General features: G+C 37.6%; 1 long non-coding RNA gene across 1 annotated transcript in view; it reads right to left on the bottom strand.

Annotated features, from left to right (window-relative positions):
• Positions 1 to 8,164: 8,164 nt before the first annotated feature.
• The window catches only part of LOC134624425 (uncharacterized), a 31,280-nt gene continuing 17,674 nt past the window's right edge, over positions 8,165 to 21,770 (bottom strand). Inside the window, exon 6 of the long non-coding RNA XR_010093531.1 lies at positions 8,165 to 8,180. This is a non-coding gene — a long non-coding RNA (uncharacterized LOC134624425). The remainder of the gene's footprint in view (positions 8,181 to 21,770) is intronic.

Genomic DNA, 21,770 nt, shown 5'->3' with positions numbered 1-21,770 from the left:
TTTCTCATCCAAGTCCTGTAAATAGAGTCCACTGAGAGACGTCACCCTGCTGAGAGCAACATAAGCCATACCTGGTTCGAAAATGTTCTTCATTGAAACTACAGCTGTCTGTGTTGTAAGACCCTGAGTTTTGTGGATTGTGCAGGCAAATGCTAGCTTTACAGGAAACTGTCTGCGTACCGCTCCTTTAAACTTCAGACTCTCCTCTGCTCTCTCAATGTAAACCAGATCATCAGATGCTGCATTAGCACTGTGGGTGTTTCTTACAGACTGCCGGTTGTCCATTCTGAGCCCCAGTTTAATTATGTGTCCATCATTTTCAGATCTCACCACCTTTATCAGTATACCAAAAGCACCATTGACCAAACCGTTTAGTGTGTCCAAGTTTCTGGTCAGCATCACTCGAGCTCCTTCAGCAACATTCAGGGTGTCAGGTAAATCATTTCTCCCACCTGTAAATGGTCTGTCTCTTCGTGCCATTCTGCCTGTACATTTATCCTTCTGGAAATCGTCTGCATTGATGATTATAATGTTTGAATGAAGCTTCTTTAGTGTATCTGTGTTGTGGGATTCCACATTCTTGTTGGTGGCATACATGTGTAAGACCTCAATTGGACATTGTTCTGGTACAGTCACGGCCTGTGACAACATATCTCGGTCGCACTGAGAAAGCTCATCTGTCTTTTCTTTCACTCTAATCCTGTTCAACATCTCTGCAAAGGCAACATCATCTTTCTGACGCATGATCTCGGTTAGAGTGATCATCTGAAAATGCTCCTGCCATAGGTCAATCTGTTCTGGATCGTAAACACAGAGAGGTTTAGACTGTCGCACTGGTGGCAGCTGGTAAAAATCTCCAACAGCTAAAACTGACATTCCACCAAAAGGTCTCTGAGTGCCTTTGATTTGTTTCAGTCTTGCATCCACATAGGCGAAAAGGGGTTTTGAAACCATCGAAATCTCATCAATAACAATAATTTCAGCATTTATAAGCTCACATCTGACTTCATCCAGTTGGTTACCAAGTCCTTGAATGGGTGGTTTCAGACTCCTGGGTAGTTTCAGTAGAGAATGTAATGTAGAGCCATTGATAGAAAAAGCTGCTGTCCCAGTAAATGACGTCAGTAAAACAGTTGGATTTGATATGTCAGCTTCTTCTGCATTAGCAGGCAGTCTGCTCAGGATCTTTGATGCTTCAGAGTGAATACATTTAATCAGATGTGACTTTCCAGTTCCTGCACCACCGTTGATATAGAAGAAAAACGGATCTGGGTTCAAACCACAAACGCGCTGAATACACCAGTCTCTTATAGCATAGAACACGCAGGCCTGCTTCTGGTTCAGATTCTGATACATTACACGTACCACAGCTGGATCGACTGCAGGTTGTTCTCTGATGGCTCTGATCTCTGTTACAGCATCAGACTGACGATTGTAGTCAGGGACATTTTCCTGTTCGTTCTCATCATCAGAATGTCTCTCAGGAAGATTCTCATCACATTGCAACCTCACAACTTCAGATTCAGGAGCAAGATTACACCATTCATCAATCACAACATCCCGATTTTGTTCAAACTCTTCCAGTGCACTCTCAATATCCTCAGAGTTCTTCTCATACTTGTCTTTATTTCTCTTCACAACCCCTTTCACAGACTCACTGTGGTCTGAACATGGAAGTCGTACAAAACCCGAGTTGTAGAAGGACTGATAGGTTTGGAACCCTTGTGGTTTCAGTTCCTGCTCTGATCTGTGTGGAAGGTAAAGTCTCAACAGTCGACCATAATATTGCTCAGGATCTTTTTCCTGTGAACAGTGGTAATACCTGATTATAGCTGGTTTATCATTCTTTCGCCTTTGTACAAATCCAAGCTGGTTTAGAAGAGGAAGCACATCTTTTCCTTCATTTGGACCACTCACCAACCGGCACAAGGCAGCAAAATCAGCCAGTGACATTTCCTCGTATTCTGGTGTCTCAGGTCTGCATTTGTATTTATCACTCAAACTTGTCATCCAAATACTACAACTGTCATGTGTTGTGGTTTCCAGATAGCTCATCGGGCGACTCATTTTTATTGGGTTATCATCTGTTGGTACAAATACAACACTGCGGGAACACTTTTTCATTTTTAGGCCACAGACTCGAGTCACACACTCCTGTGCGCTGATTTCTCTCTTTTTTGAATAAGCCTGCATCACAGCTCTCATTTCATCACATTCATTGACCGTGTTCTTATCAGAGTTGTCAATAACTGTCTTCAGGTATTCAGAGAGGCCAGATTCTTTCTTCGTTATATATTTACAGAGGTATTCTATACATGAATAGGCATTCAATATTAACGAGACATCTAAATTAGAGTTCCAGGCTTCAAGCAGGTCTGGGTTGTAATTGTTGATCCAACAGTCATTTGGGTCACGTTTCAGAATCAGCGCTGTTTTCTTGTTTATGTCTTGGAGGCATTGTTCATACTCATTCATTGTCAAGTTGCATCGTGACAGAATCTGCTCTATGGTGAGGGAAGCAGCTTCAGGTTCCTTCAGCAGGTTTAACAAAGGTCTGAGTTTGGCTTTTGCAGCTTCAGTGTCTGAATCCTCATCCTGTCTCACAATCATTGTTCTTGTGGATGGTGGTTTTGGAAACCCAAATCTACAACCAGAGTTCACACTCTTAAAGCATGTTTTTGTGTGGTTTTTGCTGTGCTTTTGTAGTTCAGCGACTTTTTTGTGCAGTTCAGGTTGTTTTTCTGGATCAGGGAGTTGAGCTGAGATGTATCTGTCCACAAAGTCACAGACAGTTTGGTCATCGTCCACATCTACTTCTACCTTTTCTCTAATCCACAGCAACATGTGTATATGCGGACTACCTCTGTGCTGGAACTCAACTCTGTAAAAGTAATCAATGATCTCACCAAGGGGCTGTGCAGGAGAAAAAAGCAAATCTCTGAACAAAGCCTCAACATGCTTATCAAACATTCGCATGGTGGTTACTGGATTTGATCTTAAAATTTCACACTTTTCTGACCAGTCCAGGGCTTCAAAATCAACCTCTTCACCTTGCTGTCTCTTTATTGCTTGAATCACTTCAGGCCATCTCATCTCAGCAGCAGAGAAAGTGACAAAGAACTGAGGTGTTCCTATTTGACGGACCATACTGAATAGATCTTTGGTGGTTTTCTGCCAGTAAGCTGGAGTTCCTCTGAGTGGCTGCATAAATCTGATTGCATCTTTATTTCTTACCAGCTTCTCTACTTCTGTCTTACTTTGTAACATTCCTGATGTTATTTTGCGTCCATCTTTGGTCATAGTTTTACCTTTCCTTAACTGTATTGTCATGCTGGAATTAGCCAGGTGTATTTCAGTGACAAACTGTGAGAAAAACAGGTAATTTGTATCTTTAGCAAATCTTGCATCAATGTTGAAAAGCCTTGACTTGAAGTAAGCACTTGGTGTGAGTTTAAGATGTCTCTTTTCATCCAGTGTATTCTGACCAGTAGGAAACTGCACAGGAAATGCCATGGCTTCCAAATGAGGAGTTCTGAAGAAGCTAACAGGATTGTTTCTTTCTGCAGGCGCCACACAATATGTGTTATCAGTGAAAGAGAGAATCTCTTCTGAAATGTCTACAGGCTGCAGGCAACTTTCTAGAGCAAAACCTCCATTGTTCAAATCACTTTCTGGTTCCTCAGGATTTTGTTCTTCTGGTTGTTCATCACAAGATTGCATATTAACATCTTGTTCACTTTCAGACTCACTTTCACACAAAAGGGCATCTTTTTCATAGTTGTCAATTTCCATTAAATCTTCTTCATCATAATCATCACTTCCCATGCTGGCTTCATCACTGCTGTCATCATCAGGTAACGTGGGATCACAAAGCAATGCATCATCTCTGATAACAATATCTGTGTACTGTGGATGAATCTGTTTCAGTTTACGCAGGGCTTGGATCAGTTTAGACCAGGTGACAGTCTGGAACAGCTGATGGCCTTTGTAGCACAGTCGTCTTTTCAACTTGATCCTCATTATCTGTGATTGGTTTCTGAGCCTAGGTAAAGAGTCAACTGTTTGTTGGACTTCAGATGGTACACACACAACATTACCACGTATGAGTCTTTGTCTGCCCTTTGGAAGTGGAATAATCTTTGCAAATGGTATGCATTTGGCAATCAGATGTCTCTCCAGAATGTTGAGATCACACAGTTCAGCTGGAATATCCTGCAGATCTAAACCATTGACAGCAGCGAGCCTTGGCATGCATCCACTTTTGAGGGAACTGTGACACGTGTGACAGATATACTCCTTTTTTCTCTCAACAGGAAAGCTGCAGTGATCATGACATGCTTCATCACACACATGAACAAATTTACCAGTTAGACACTGTTGAGCTACAGTTTGGTGTTTTGAGTAATTGTTTCTTTTGCAGATTTTCACCTGATTAGGAAAAGAAGCTTTTAGACAAACAGTACAAACATAAGATGGTGCTGACTTAATGTTTGATCTGAAACGAGCTATGGCCTCATTCATTAAACTGTTATCTGGATGAGACTGTAAACTTTCAGCTGGCCGATGCATCTGACGATATTTTCTTTTTATGTTCATTGCACATCTGATATTATGCATCTGTCTGAAAGAAAAACTGTTCCAATATTTTACTTTCATTCGTTCTCTCATATTGTCCTTGTGTTTCTGCTGAAATTGTCTCTCTTCTCCATAACGTTTAGTGACGTAAGATCGTTTTTTCTGTTTAAATTCTTCACTTTCTTTATAGAGTTTAGAAACATATGACCTCATGTAAGCTTTATGTTTCTCTCTGAATCCAGCACAAGTTCTGTAATTTCTTCTTATACGTTCCTTCTGCTGTTCTTTGAACATAGGAGATTGTCTATAAGATTCTTTATATGTTTTTCTCATACGTTCCTTCTGCTTTTCTCGGAAAATGGGAGATTCTCTATATGTTCTTGTTATACGCTCCTTCTGCTTTTCTCGGAAAATGGGAGATTCTCTATATGTTCTTGTTATACGTTCCTTCTGCTTTTCTCGGAAAATGGGAGATTCTCTATATGTTCTTGTTATACGTTCCTTCTGCTTTTCTCGGAAAATGGGAGATTCTCTATATGTTCTTGTTATACGCTCTTTCTGCTTTTCTCGGAATAAAGAATCTTCTTTATACATCCTTATCACACGTTCTCTTTTTCTCTCTCTAATTTTAGCACTATCTCTATAGATTTTTCTAAAATGTTCTCTCTGTTTCTCTCTATATGTAGCATTGAGTTTATACAGATTATTTTTGTACACACTCTTTTTCTTACTGTGATCAGAATCATGAGACTTTCTACTAGAATCTTTTTTCTTTGCCTTAAAGCTTTCATCAAAAGTGCACGTCTGTCTCTCTTTCTTTTTCTCATTTTCCTTTCTCTGTGGTAGTTTTTCTTGGACCAATAATCGTCTCCTAATCTTTCTCCTTTGCTGTTTATTATGCTTCAACAGTTTATGTGAGAGTTCCTCTGTTGTCTTAGTTAAACAGGAGGCAGTGTTTAAATCATTCTGAGGAACAGATTCTTTTGTTACCTGAGTGTCTCTTACAGAAGATGCAGAGGTTTCTATTTCTAAATAATCAGAAGGACGATTGTTCAGCTCAGCAGCTGGCTCATTTGAATAATCCACTCTGGATGACATCACTTCAGTGGCTAAAGTGTCGGTCACAGTTTTCTGTGTCTGCTCAGTGGATTTTGGGGTTTCAAATTCAGGTTCATTAAAAGCTGGTGCTGGAACAGTTGTAGCTGTTTGTCTGTTTTCATCAGCATCTCTTTGGTCAGCAGCATTTTCACTGTGAAACTCGACAGGCTGTAGCTCATAAGTGCAGGTTGGCGCGATGCTAAGCATTCGGTACAAGCGTTTGAGCCTGTCAATCATGTCGTTAAGACATGTGAATTTCAGCATAACTGCAGTTCCACCACTTACAGCTAGCGACAATGGCATTCCTGTAGACTTACGTGGGTGAGGGTCAAAATATGCGTATTCACCTGAAGTCAGCCGGCAAACTGCAATGACGTTTCCTCCCATGACTAGCAAAGCGTAGCGAACCGCTGAAGCCAAACACTGTAGTCCTTGTTCAAGGCTCAGAAGATGATCTGTACCATCGAATGTGCCGTAATGAGCAAACTGAGACATGTCCACTTGATACTTGTGTGTGCGGCTGGTGACCACTGAGGGAAGCTCATCGGAGGCTAGAAACACGCTGTTCACAAACCTCTTTCTGGCATCTGAATACATGGCATGGCCTTTGTCCAACACACGGTTTAGATCTGCTCTCGTAATGAATTCATCCTCGTGTAAGAATGACAGGAAAACCAAACTGTTAGCCATGCATTGATGATTCCTGTACTTTCCATACTTAGTAGAGGCCTGGCTTCGGGATGCACAGATGCTACTCACTCGTGGATGACTTTCACTGTTTGTAACCTCTACATGAGATGGTCCTGGAGCTTCTCCATCATGCTGCGTTTGCACAGTTACCTGGGGTTCAGTCTGTATTACCTGCTGTACTTTAGCATCTGGCACACATGCTGAGCGAACACCTCTCTTTACCACATCTGCATAAGACACTGCAGCTGTCTGAGCACTGTTCTGCACTTCTGGACTGGGAATACTTGTAACAGACACCTTTACCTGCTCACCGCTCTGAGAAACATTTACCTGTTCTTTCTGCTTTTGCCATCTAAGCTTCTGGGACTGCGACCTTTGACTTTTTCTTGGCATTTTGTTGAAGTACAAACTGGACCTTATATGTATTTATACACAAATGTAAACAAAACTCAACCTGTAAACACTGAAAAACTGACTCAACTTTCTCTTAAATCAGAGCTTTATCAGAATTGATGTAAAAGGCTCACTTAAATACAAACTCAATATTTAACTTATTTAAAGTTCTTTGAAAACACTTAGGTCTGTTTTATTGTAGCTTTTTCAAAAACTGTATATTATTACTTCTATTTTTTTTAACCAGACTGGATAACAAATAGGTCTATACTTCTGTAATGTAATATGCAAAATAAATCTCAATAATCAACCAACAGGCTATAATAAAACTCTTAGATTTTAAGTAGACTTTGTGTAAATCTTTCTGATAGTTAAAATTTAAAGCAAATATAAGGAGCTGGGATGATGTGGTGATCAGATGACAGGCGATGGGGATTCTTCAGCTGGATGTTCTGCAGCAGTCAGGAAACAGGAAGTCTGGGTTCTCAGGGCAGCCTCTAGATGATAACTGTGATTGAATACTTACACTGAGTGACAAAAAAGGGTTTGTCCTTAAATAATAATAGTACAAACTTGTAGTCAAATGTTATAACCAATGAAACAGACTTGAAAAATGTATTTGAATCAAATTTAATATTTATGTGAATATAACAGTCTGAATTACAAAATAACCAGATTATCTTACTACAAATATATCTCAAAAAAGGTGTATATAAGTTTATATAATTTATCAAATTGCACTTGTAAGCCAAACTATCAGTGTTTATTTCAAAGTGTAATGCCAAGTTAAAACTACAAATGTAGGGCTGTATAAGTAGTTTCTACTATAAGTTCTACTGTACTGCAATTCTGCTACTGTATATTCAACTTTCTAATTGTTATTTTCCAGCAAAATGAATGGAGAGAGAGTTTAATGACAGGAAAGGAGGAGCAGTGAGAGCAGAGATCTCTCAGAATTCTGAATATAGATTGACAAAGTTCTGGTAACTTCAATTGCCAAAAACTTGGATTTCTCAAAACTTGGATTTCTCAAAACTTGGATTTCTCAAAACTTGGATTTCTCAAAACTTGGATTTCTCAAAACTTGGATTTCTCAAAACTTGGATTTTTCAAGACTGGGATTTCTGAAAACTGGGATTTCTGAAGACTTAGATTTCTGAAGACTGGGATGTCTGAAAACTGGGATTTCTGAAAATGAGAGAGTGCTTGGGATAGATTTATACAAGATAGAATGGCTGTCAAATTAGATAGAGCAGTTGGGATAGATTGATACAAGATAGAATGGCTGTCAAATTAGATAGAGCAGTTGGGATAGATTGATACAAGATAGAATGGCTGTCAAATTAGATAGAGTTGGGAGAGTGATAGGATAGACAGAATTGCTTGATAATGATAGAGGGAGAGGGTTTTCTGCAGCAGGTCACCTGTAAGACACAAAAGCACTGGAATTAGTCATATTTCCAATATGCTTGGATTTACCATATTTTTCAGAGTATATGGCACACCTAAAATCCTGTCATTTTCTCAAAAATATACAATGTGCCTAGTGTATTGATTCTGGTTATGCTTACTGACCTCAAACTGGATTTCTGTGGTACACAGCGATCCAAATTCTGTCAAATATTTTTGTATGTCTTTGGTAAGCTACAAAGCTGTGCCGCTTGATGTATTGTCGGAGCACGGCTACCATAGTCAGCACCCTCGTAGAGTAATTCGTACTGTGCTTCAACATAATATGGTGTGTGTGTGTGTGTGTGTATAAGGGCCTGGCACCTGTTGAGAGCCATGCTTATGAAGCAGAGTTCAAACTGATCAGTCCACATTCATCAATACAAAGTCCTGAAAAGTGAGTGAATTGTTCTGTATTTTATGTCTTACAACTGAACAATGTTGAGAGTTATTGTAAATGAGTTGAATAAAGTTTGGCTTATCTGTTTTGTTTGACTTAATGTGCCTTAGAATTTAGTGCGCCTTACAGTCCGAAAAATACAGAACATGTATATCATTACACACTGAAGAGTTGTACAGTACATTATTAGATTCAACTGAATGAAAATGTTTAACATATGGTGGAGGAACATTTCTAAGGACATTTTTGCATTCTACTAACACAATAAAAACAAACAGAGTCTGTAAACCAAGATGTGGTGCTACAGTAACTTACTGTAAACATTATATGGTCAAGCTAAACCCACACAATGAAGTTAGAGCAGATAGTTTCAGACCACCTGCTTTAAACACTTCACATGCACTCAACTCAAACGTATGACACTTCACATGTTCCTAAATACCCAAAAGTCTCAAATTCCCATTTCTGTGTGTACTTACCTGGTACAACAGTATATCATAATGTCTGGGGAGCCGTTAACATAAAAGTAAAAAATAATTTACTCAGTATGACTTTTGGCAAAATGAAAAATTATATGGGGCATGTTTAATACACACTCCCCTCAATCTACAATAAATCAGCATGCCCGACATTTGGGCCTAATTAAAAATGTAGTATGATGATAAGAGAGATCTGTAAGTCTGAAAATGTTTACATAGACTTTTCTAGGATTTGATGATCGCCAAGAGCTGTGCTCACTCACAGCACTAAACTGAATCTCCTATAATGAGAAACATTTCCCAGCACTGCACTTCAGACAAACCTTTACTTACCAGACTTGAGACGTTCAGATCAGCAGTCTAGAGAAAGGAAACAATTCATCAGATCACTGTTTGATGATTCAGACTGTTGAGCCTCTTCACACACAATCCAATTTACTGTGACATAAATTAACTAGAAAAATCCTCAAATACTTTAAGGCTTTATGAGCTTACTGTAGTGTAAAGAGGAGATAAATGAACTGCAGCGTCTCAAATGGCATGTGTAATAAAAGCATTCATTACTACAGAAATGCAAAGAATAGCCACCAATATTTGTTGGCACAAGTGCAGGATATACCACATATTTCCTACACAGAAGCTTTGTGGCTTCAACATTTTCTACCACACGTTAGTGCTAATAAAGTGTGAAAACCAAAACTTGTAAGATACAAAGTAATTATATAAATCAGAAGCAACAGAAAACCTCATTTCTGACATGAATATGTAAATCTTAAAATACATTTAAATATTAACATGTTACAATAGCAGAGGTGCACTATGTTTTGTAATTAAAATTAAATGTCTTAAAATATTACACTACAAAGTCCTTTCATTGTACTCGTTGCTAGGAATATTTATGAATTTTGCAGAGTACCTTTTTGGCAACCTTTCTATTTAATTTTAAAACACATTATAGTCACTAAATAAGTAATAAACCATTTAGACACACTGGCTGTAATGTACCTAACAATGTCTACTCACACCTCTGGTTCTCTTCGTTTTTATTATTGCTTAACTGTTAAAGCTATTACTTATACCGAGTGAGGCAAAATACTTCTACAGTGTTCTGACTTTAATGTAATACATCAGCAGAATTTGAGAGACAATATAAATCAATACCTGTGCAGCTCTTAAGGGTTTGAGCAACCACTTATACTGACTCTCCTAAAACACTTTAATGTTTTGTCTGCTACTTAAATCCACAAACATAAGGAGAAAATGAACCACCGTATAAAGACACCTGACATTTGACTATGTTTGGATTTGATAAGCCATAAGAAATTTAAATCATACATAAATGGGCTATTAAACTTCAGGGACATTTTAAGGGAGACTCAGAGGCCCTGTGTGGGGGCTTTGCTGCTACAGGTCACAAAGCCTGTGTTTTTGATAATCAGTAAATGGAAACATATCACAAAAAGTCCAACTGTATTTAAGTTGCCATATGTGCTTGCCAAATGCCAGGTTCATGCTGCTTCAATTACAATCACTGTTTACTTACCAGCAAAGGCAAAACCAAAGATCTCTTTCACTCTGTGTAACAAAAGACAAAGCACAAAACTACAGAATGAGACAACTCAGATCAGCATCAGAGTCAATACTACATCACTCTGTGCAGTCCAAAAGATTCAGTACACTTCTTTATTTACCACAGCAACAAACAACTCACCTGTTTTTTCTACACCTTATTAAAGATTACTGTCTTCATTAAGGTAATATGTGGTTTCATCCATTTGTAATAAGCCACACAAGTTTCTCAGTTATGTGATAGCTCTATTAGTTTGGTGCTATTAGATAACACAGTAGATTTAATAAGCAATGATTTGCTACACCTAGCACTGCACACTTTATCAAATTGTGACATCACAATTTCAAAGCATGAACAATCATAAATGAAAGCTTGGATGATATATTTGTAGGCTTCAACATTTGAGTTGGTCTGCATTCAAATTCTGCTTCCTTAAAATATTATCACCTGCACACAGTATCATTTAATATGCTGTTGTTTTAAATATCTACGTATCATATTAATAATATTAATGATGCACTGTTGCTTTTTATTTATTTGAAGGTGTCCTTTTTTAGATTTCATTAATTTTTCACAAAGTGAGAAGTTAAACAGAGCTGCAGGTGTAGGTTTTATTTTAAAAAAACACCTGCACAAACAAGTGTTTGTTAAACAGTTCTTAAAATTTAACTAAAAAACTAAAATTGATTAATTAAAAAAAACAAACTTCTTCTTGTTAAGAAATGTTATTATTCTTATATTATATGTTTTATCCTCACTCTCTCTCTCCCTTCTGTTAATTAACCCGCACAGGCACATGAATCTTTTTCTCCCGGCCTCTGGCTCCTTTAAAGTTGCCGACCCTGCTGCTTCAGCAGCTAATCAGTGGTTCTAAAATGGCGGCTCATTACCTTACAACCTAAAGAATGAGGCCGTTTTAACTGACTGATTTATGAAGAGGAGAACTAACTTCAGCTTCCCTAAGAGACTCAGAAACATTAACACACCGAATGAACCAGATACAACACAATAACTGTATTAAACAATTAAATGAACCATATTAATTTCACACTGGGCCTATAGGAGCTAGGCTAGGCGTTAGCGCTTAGGTTGCTAGGGCTAGCATACCAAACACTCCTTTTAAATACTAAAATTACAACGTTTCACTAAAAAAGCAGCCATTGTGTTACTTTAACATGACTTATACTTCGACTGGCTTCATAAGTCACTAACAACAACTCGGTAAATCACTCAAACAGTTTATACACATTTAATTTCAGAGAAGAGAGACAGAGAGGCAGCGCTTACCGGCAGGGATCAAGCAGAGAGTGGGCGGAGATTCAGGAGTCAGCCGTAGACGTAAAAAAAGAGGCATTCATGGGTAGTGGGAAACTTCGACATTACACAAAATTGGCATTGAAAACGTGAAAAATATATGTAGATTTAAATATTATTAAACTAGATCTTTTTGCAACAAAAACAACTAGTAGAAATTTAATTCTATAAGTTTAATAAATGTTTCAAACAGGATTCTTTGAATTTGAAATAATGGTTAAAAGACATAAATAAACATAAGGTCATTATGTTAAAATGTACTGTATTATGATAGATTTATGTAACTGACTGCAGTAATAAGAACAGTCTTCAGGACAGTAGGAGCTGTAGAGGCTCATCTCACTGCTCTGCAGGACTCAAGAGGTTCAGGAGGTCCTTTAACCCCACTGCCATGAGACTTTTTAACAGTGACCCCTGAAATGTTCATTGCACTTTTGTTTTTTTTCTAAATCATAATGGTTGTAATCATATAAACTCCTCCTTGTGGGACTAATAAAGGTATATCAAATATCAAATTCTGACCTAAATGGACTTGCACCCACTTGTTCACCCACATTGCGGTAAAGCTACAGCGTGGACAACTACAGTGAGGTAAAGCTGTGGCTGTCTCCAACAAGACTCTTCAGTGAAAGTTTTAAAGAAAACTATCTAAACTATAGCTTTAACAGTTACACTTTCTGAAACCACATGTTAATGTAAAAATCATATTTGTAAGGAAATTGGTTTCATAGAGTGGAAACCTGTTAATACACAAAGACTTGTTCTGAACTATCAGTAATTAGTGCAGGGGTGGCTTTTACACACACACACACACACACAACACAGTAACAGAGAGAGAGAGAGAGAGAGAGAGAGAGAGATACACGCTTCAGCCATAATTTCATAACCATAGGGGCTACAACTGTCATTCTTGGACCATTTTGTTCGGAAGAGATGGGGGAATCCTTAAGTATTGTGTATTTAAAATAAAATTATGAATTATTAGAGATATATGACATAGATGATTGGTTGGCTTAGGAGCCAAAAAGGCATCAAAATGCAAATTTGAATGTCCCAGCCCTCAGAAATGATTGGCTGGTTGTGAAGTCGCGCAGGTCCTGATATGTAAATTTGAATATTACAGTGCTCACAGAGGATTAACTCCCTGGGGAGCTGGCAGAAATATATAGAAATACTATGATTACCCAGAAATACTGCATTTAGTTGAAATACTATGTTTTAGCACAAAAACTATAAAATGGCAGAAATACCATATCAGAAATACTGTATTTGGTAGAAATATGTTTTAGAACAAATGCTGTATTTAGCACAAATACTGAAAAGCAGCAGAAATGCTATGACTTAGCACAATAGTAATAACTTAAATAGAAAAATTGGAAAAGCAAAATGAACAGCTGAAAAAAGTCCCACAATTACAAATATGGACACATATGGAAACACACAAGCACAGAGAGACACACAGGATCAAATTCAGTCAACCACTCTAAATATATTGAATTTAAATCATACAATAAGATGCTCCCATAAATACTCTCTCTCGCCCTCTCTTTCTCTCTCTCTCTGTCACACACACACACACACACACACACACACACACACACACACATACACACACACACACACACACACGGGGAGAGAAAATCAAGTTTCTAGGTCAGTCAAGCAGCCTGGGAGCTGCTAAATTTGAATCCACCAATCAGAGAGGCTGTGTAGTTTTTCCCGCCAAAACAGGTGCACCTCTTTTTACACACACGCAGCACAGAGACAGGATTTTTGCAGTCTATTTCTCATAGTCAGGACTCCCCTCAAACAAATGGCCATAATTTCCTAACCGTAGGGGCTAGAACACTCATTCTTACACCGTTTTGTTCAGAAGAGATGGGGGAATCTTCAAGTGTTGACAATTTATCATTAAAATATGAATTATTAAAGATATTTGACTTCTAATGCACCATAACTGAGTAGAGGCGAAGAGAAAACTGCCCTGACTTGCCTTCGAACAAAGCTTTGTAACTCTAAATCTATTTGGAGTATCGATATCATTCTTTCACCGTAAGAGACAGCAGGCTTTGGTGAACAGTCATGGAAATTTTCAGGTCTCTGTGGAAATCCAACAAAAAGTTATGACGAGAGAAAAAAGTGGTTTATTTCCAGAGTTTGAAATCTGAAGAAATCTGAGCGAAGGACAAATTTCCTACCCTCAAACAAGTCTAACTCATTTCAGAACGGTAATAGGTGAGAAACAAATTCTTGAATTGTGAGCGTCAGGAGTGTCTGAAGATATACTGGGACAAGCCTCATGTCTTAACTTTGCTTCGTTAAGGAGATATGACGATTCGAATATGCCTCTCATTACAGAAATCCAGCGGTGATTTTGAACGAACTCTCCATTGACTTTCTATGGGGATTTTTGAGACTTTGCGTTGCTCTGAGGAGATTTGCCAAAATTCTATAAATCCCACAACAATGACAGTGACATTTTCTGAAAGCCAGCAAAAATACCTACGTTTTGATGTATAATTTGTGTGGGTTGAGTGAAAATTGAGCGAGTAGCAAGAAGTTGTTCGGACATGAAGAGAAGACTGCGAAACTTACAGTGGCTCACTGAAAGCCAAGTGCATAGCAACCATAACAACGCATGTATTTTGTGAAAAATCACAAAGATGAAACTGAAAACTTAAAGAGGGATAAGATGAAAATGGTAACAGGTATGAAAAAGCTGAATCATACATGAATAGCCCAATACTTTGTGAACATTTTAAATTTTGAATGGTTGTTCTAGGTGAAAGTATGAGGAAGTAGTTAAGTTTCAAAAACAAGTAAGTTTTAGCACAATTTTGGAAGATTTCCATTCATTTCAATGGGACAAAAAAAAGCATAAAAACCTTAATATTTTAAAAAGTATAATAGCAAAAAATACCAAAAGTCAAAGCGATCATTAGCAGAAATAGCAAAATAGTTTAAAATTTGAATGGTGAAAATCGGCTGAAAATTGTGGAAGTAGTTAAGTGCCAAAAACAGTACAAAAAAGTGGCAACTAGAATAATAATAATAACTAGAAAAATTTGCATTTCCTGCGAAAATGCAGTGTGGATGCTTTACAGCTAAAGCTGTCTGCTGAAACTAGCTGAAAAAGCTGAAAAGTTGCAGAAATTGTAAAAACTTTGCAGAAGCAAATGAACTTTGCTAAAATGTAGTAACTTAGCAGAACTGTAATATCTTAGAGGAAACATAATACTCGGCAGAAATACAATAGCATAGCAGAACTTAGCAGAAATATTTTAACTTACCAGAAACACGATAACTTCTCAAAAATACAAGAATTTAGGAGAAATAGTATAAGATAACAGAAAGAATAAATTTAGCCAAACAATCTGAAACATTACAGAAATACTATGATTTAGAAAAACAGTACAACATAGCAGAAATGCTGTGATTTACAAGAGACACTATAATATACTATTAATATTGTAATTTTAAATAAATACTATGTTTTAGCAAAAATACTCCAGTTTAGCACAAGTATTATAACATAGCAGAAATGCTATTCTATAGCAGAAATGCTAAATTTAGAAAGGAAAATATAATATTGTAGAAATACTATGATTTAGCAGAAATCCTACAATATAGCTTAATAACAATGATTTAGAACAGATAATATGATTGAGCAGAATAGTAATAACTTAAGTGAAAACATTGGAAAGGTAAAATGACAAGCTGAACAAAAAGGAAGATGGTTAAGTAAGCTCAAAACTAATTTTTGTTCACCTGTGAAAAAAAATAAATAAAAATACATTTAGAAAAAAACAAATACGAACAGCCAACAGATATACACAAAATCTAATATAGATACACAAATCACCAAATACACAGAAAATCAAATATGGATACACAAATGTACAGAGAGAGACACACACACAGGGTCTATGCCAGTCAAACAGTCTGAATATATTATATTTTTATCCAACAATGAGATGCTGCCCTAAAAAGGGTCTTTGTGTGTGTGTCTTTCTCTCTCTCTCTCTCTGTCTCTCTCTCTCACACACACACACACACACACACACACACACACACACACACACACACACACACACACACACACACACAGCAGCAGCATCAACAAGTGAACAGGGCTGTTAACAGCATGTTTCTAGGTCAGTCAAACAGCTGTGAGCTTCTTAATTTGAATCCACCAATCAGAGAGGCTGTGTATTTTTCCCACCAAAACTGGTGCACTAAGTGCAGGCTCTTACAGCACAGAGAGAGACAGGATTTTTGCAGTCTATTTCTCATAGTGAGGACTCCCCTCAAACAAACAGCCATAAATTCCTAACCGTAGGGGCTAAAATGGTCGTTCTTAGACCGTTTTGTTCAGAAGACATGGGAGAATCTTGAAATGTTGACCATTTAAAATAAAAATATGAAATATCACAGATATATGACATAGATGATTGGTTATCTAAGAAGCCACGAGGGCCCCAATATGCAAATTTGAATGTGCAAGCCCTCAGACATGATTGGTTGTCTTAGAAACCATATAAAAAGCAGTAAAACTGTACTATGATTTGGTAGAAAAACTATAATTAATCAAAAATACTATATTTGGGAGAAATTGTATTTTTTAGCAGAAACATTACATGTAGCAAAAATCTTATGAAATGGCAGAAACAGTATGATTTAGCAGAAATGCTGTATTTAGCACAAATACTGAAAAGCAGCAGAAATGTTATGACTTAGCACAATAGTAATAACTTAAATAGAAAAATTGGAAAAGCAAAGTGGACAGCTGAAAAAATCCTGAACATGCTAAGGGTCCCTCAAATGTAATTGTTAAATGAAAAAAAAATCAGTAAAAAAAAGTATAACAGTCACACAATCACAAAGATGGACACATATAGAAACACACAAGCACAGAGAGACACACACAGGACCAAATTCAGTCAACCAGTCTAAATATATTGAATTTAAATCATACAGTAAGATGCTCCCATAAAAAGGCTCTCCCTCTCTCTCTCTCACACACACACACACACACACACACACACACACACACACACACACACACACACAGGGAGAGACAAGCAAGACTCTAGGTCAGTCAAGCAGCCTGGGAGCTGCTTAATTTGAATTCACCAATCAGAGAGGCTGTGTGCTTTTTCCCGCCAAAACTGGTGCACCAAGTGCAGGCTTTTACACACACAGACACAGAGAGAGACAGGATTTCTGCAGTGTATTTGTCATAGTGAGCATTCCCCTCAAACAAATGGCCATAATTTCCTAACCGTAGGGGCTAGAACGGTCATTCTTACACCGTTTTGTTCAGAAGAGATGGGGGAATCTTAAAGTGTTCACGATTTATCATTAAAATATGAATTATTAAAGATATTTGACTTGTAATGCACCATAACTGAGTAGAGGCGAAGCGAAAACTGCCTTGACCTGCCCTCAAACAACGCTTTCTAACTCTAAATCTATTTGGAGTATCGATATCATTCTTTCACCGTAAGAGACAGCAGGCTTTGGTGAACAGTCATGGAAATTTTCAGGTCTCTGTGGAAATCCAACAAAAAGTTATGACGAGAGAAAAAAGTGGTTCATTTCCAGAGTTTGAAATCTGAAGAAATCTGAGCGAGGGACAAATTTCCTACCCTCAAACAAACCCAATTCATGGCCAAATGGTAATATTTGAGAAAAAAATTCTTGAATTGTGAGCGTCAGGAGTGTCTAAAGATATACTGGGACAAGCCTCATGTTTTAACTTCGCTTCGTTAGGGAGATATGACGATTCGAATATGCCTCTCATGACAGAAATCAAGCTGTGGTTTTGAACAAACTCTCCATTGACTTTGTATGGAGACTTTTCCGACCTTGTGTTGGTCTGAGGAGATTTGGCAAAATTCTATAAATCCCACAACAATGACAGTGACATTTTCTGAAAGCCAGCAAAAATACCTACGTTTTGATGTATAATTTGTGGAAGTTGAGTGAAAATTGAGCAAGTAGCAAGAAGTTGTTCGGACATGAAGAGAAGACTGCAAAACTTACAGTGGCTCACTGAAAGCCAAGTGCATAGCAACCATAACAACGCATGTATTTTGTGAAAAATCACAAAAATGAAACTCAAAACTTAAAGAGGGATAAGATGAAAATGGTAACAGATATGAAAAAGCTGAATCATACAACAATAGCAGAAAAATTTGTGAACATTTTAAAGTTTGAATGGTTGTTCTAGTTGAAAGTATGAGGAAGTAGTTAAGTTTCAAAAACAAGCAAGTTTTAGCAGAATTGTGGAAGTTTCCCATTCATTTCAATGGGACAAATTAAAGGAAAAAAGCGTAATATTTTAAAAAGTATAATAGTGAAAAATACCAAAAGACATAGCACACATTAGCAGAAATAGCAGAATAGTTTAAAATTTGAACGGTGAAAATCGACTGAAAATTGTGGAAGTAGAAAAGTGCCAAAAAAAGTGCAAAAGTGGCAACTAGAATAATAATAATAAAGTAGAATAATAAAGAATAAAGAGAAACAGGAACTCAATAGTGTGGATGCCTCCAGCATCCACACAATAAAGTATAAAGAATAAAGAGAAACAGGAACTCAATAGTGTGGATGCATAAAGCATCCACACAATAAAGAGAAACAGGAACTCAATAGTGTGGATGCATAAAGCATCCACACAATAAAGAGAAACAGGAACTCAATAGTGTGGATGCCTCCAGCATCCACACAATAATAATAAAGAACTAGAAAAATTTGCATTTCCTGCGAAAATGCAGTGTGGATGCTGTATAGCTGAAGCTGTCTGCTGAAAATAGTTGAAAATAGCTGAAGAAGCTGAAGAAATCAAAGTCAGTGTTTAAAAAGTTGTTGAAATTTTAATAACTTTGCAGAACAACATCAAGTTAACAAAAATGTAATAACTTTGCACAAATGTAATAATTTAGTATAACATAACTTAGCAGAAATGATATAATTTAGTAGAAAATTAATAACTTGGCAGAAATATTTCAACTTACCAGAACTGCTATAATTTTGCAGAAATGTAATTATTAGGAAAAAACTGTAAACAGATAACAGCTGAAAACGATGAAGTAACCTCAAAGTTACTTGTTTAACTGTGAAAAATGACCAGAAAGATTAGAAAAGGAAGAAAACCAATTCAATTCAATTTATATAGCGCCAAATCACAACAAAAGTCGCCTTAAGGCGCTTCATAGATACAGAGAAAAACCCAACAATCATATGACCCCCTATGAGCAAGCACTTTGGCGACAGTGGGAAGGAAAAACTCCCTTTTAACAGGAAGAAACCTCCAGCAGAACCAGGCTCAGGGAGGGGCGGCCATCTGCTGCGACCGGTTGGGGTGAGAGAAGGAAGACAGGAATACCAGCCAGCAGATAAACTGATGTGAAACAAAACCAAGGTAAAATTGCAGAATTTACACAGTTGGTGAAATGTAAAAATGGCAACAAAAAACCCCCAAACAAACAAACAAAAAAAAAAACCCCCACAAAAAACATTTAGATAATAAATGCACAAGATGATTTGATGAAATGAAGTCCACATTGTGATATATTTGAGGTGTGGAGAGTCACACAGCTGAACAATCGATGTGCATATTTAAAGAAATGAGGATCAAATAAAGAACATTGTTGTGGAATAAATTACAGTGAAAAATAATCACTGCTTTGCGTTAGAGAGTGACTTATGATGAGGTATTAATTGGGTTAACTTTACCTCTAACAGCTTATCACATAGTGCTGTGACCAGGGTGAAATCCATCATGAAGTAACTGTAAACAGTAGAACCATTAGCATGAATGTTATGGTTCTACTCTGATCAAAACTCAAGTCAGCTGTGTGACCTGATATAAAATGATAAAGAGGAACACATATAAATGACCTTTATGAACTTTTCAAAATGACTTTATATGTCTGACCCATTACCTCTATATATTAGAGCAGATGTGGAAAACCACTGTTAGACCTACTCTATACTAACACAAACACAGTCAAAAATTCATTGCTAGTGTGACATGTGGTCCTTTTTGCCTTTGACCAATGATATGCTGGTTACTTGGACCAGTTTAGTATTTGCTGTCACAGAGGAATGTTAACCATAAATCCAAAAGACAAAACTGAAAAAATATGTTAATTGCAAACATGTTTTTGCATAGTAAAAGGATTGAAATTACATGGAAAATGTCACCTTAAAGCCTCATTGTAAATATCATCACAAACAGATGTTTTCCACACGGTTAACAAAGCTCCACCACATCCACTCTGCATATAAATCTAAAAGAAAACAACAACAAATAAAATGTAATTAACACAAGTGAAGTCTAAGGAGCTTGGAAAGAAAAGTGTCTGGACTTCTTTGAGTTCCTTGAAGATGTTTCACCTCTCATCCGAGAAGCTGCTTCAGTTCTAAGAGTCAATGGTGGAGAGTCCCAGATTTAAACCCAGTGGGAGTTTCCCCCCAAAGAGGGACAAAGGACCCCCTGATCCCCTACCTAATCACATGAGCCAAGGTGTGAAAGTGGGTGTGGGTCCCAATCAACCAGGGTTTCGGGTGAGCTCATTGTGAAACCTGGCCCCACCGTATCATGTGATTTCCTGAGGTCAGATGGCCCAGGATGTGAGTGGGCGTTAAAGCGTCTGGGAAGGGATCTCAAAACTGGATTGTAGATGGCAGACAGTTGGTGTCGTAAACCACCGCCTCTGTTCAAAGATGGTCGCTCACAGTGGACGTAAATGGCTTCTTTCACTCCTCTTTCAAACCATCTGTCCTCTCTGTCCAAAATGTGAACTTTGGCATCCTCGAAAGAGTGACCTTTATCCTTAAGATGCAGATGAACTGCTGAGTCTTGTCCCGTGGAGGTGGCTCTTCTATGTTGTGCCATGCGCTTGTGAAGTGGCTGTTTGGTCTCTCCGATGTAGAGGTCTGGGCATTCCTCACTGCACTGTGTAGCGTACACCACATTGTTAAGTTTGTGTTTAGGAGTTTTGTCTTTCGGGTCAACCAGTTTCTGTCAGAGTGTGTTACTGGGTCTGAAGTACACTGGGATGTCGTATTTGGAGAAAACTCTCCTGAGTTTTTCTGATACACCGGCTACATAGGGGATGACAATGTTGTAGTGTCTGTCTTTCTTACCCTCCCCCGCTGGTGTCTGATGTTCTTTTCTGTGAAGCTGGAATGCAGGCACACTGGACGAGCTTGTTCTAAAAAATACAGAAAAAGGAACATTTTATTTGTGTTAAGGCCTAAAAACTAAAAATAAGTTAAAATGAACAATATTGAAATACCTTATAGGTGCTGCAGGCCACATAACCAGAATCCAGAGCAATCTCACACTCACATGATGGTGAGGAAAGACATGAGCTCTGCAATGAGGTTTGAATGTCTCAGTTGGGACACTGAAGAACTCAGAAGACAGCAATAACTGCACAGAGAGACAGAGTAGAAAAAGCATAAATTTGTAATCCATAATGTGAATTAAAACTCAAAAAGTGTAACAAGTATAATCATTTGAGTGTGTAATTCTTTATGCAATACACAGGATTTTAATTAATTATTTGAATTAAAAACACTGAGATTTTTTTATCAAAGATAAAGAATCATACCTCTCTCTGCTCTGAGGATCACTGAGCATCTCTGACAGGAAATACAGTTTCCTCAGTATGAGTCATCCTTGATGTTTTCAGAGGTGTGTAGTGTGGCAGCATGATGATGGTCTCCAGATCAGTCAGGAGGTCAGGTGATGGGTGTGTCATCTTCTCCATTGAAGACACACTGGTAT

Source organism: Pelmatolapia mariae, linkage group LG3_W (genome assembly GCF_036321145.2).
Source record: "Pelmatolapia mariae isolate MD_Pm_ZW linkage group LG3_W, Pm_UMD_F_2, whole genome shotgun sequence".
NCBI lineage: Eukaryota > Metazoa > Chordata > Actinopteri > Cichliformes > Cichlidae > Pelmatolapia > Pelmatolapia mariae.
This window is presented reverse-complemented; position numbering and strand designations above follow the sequence as displayed.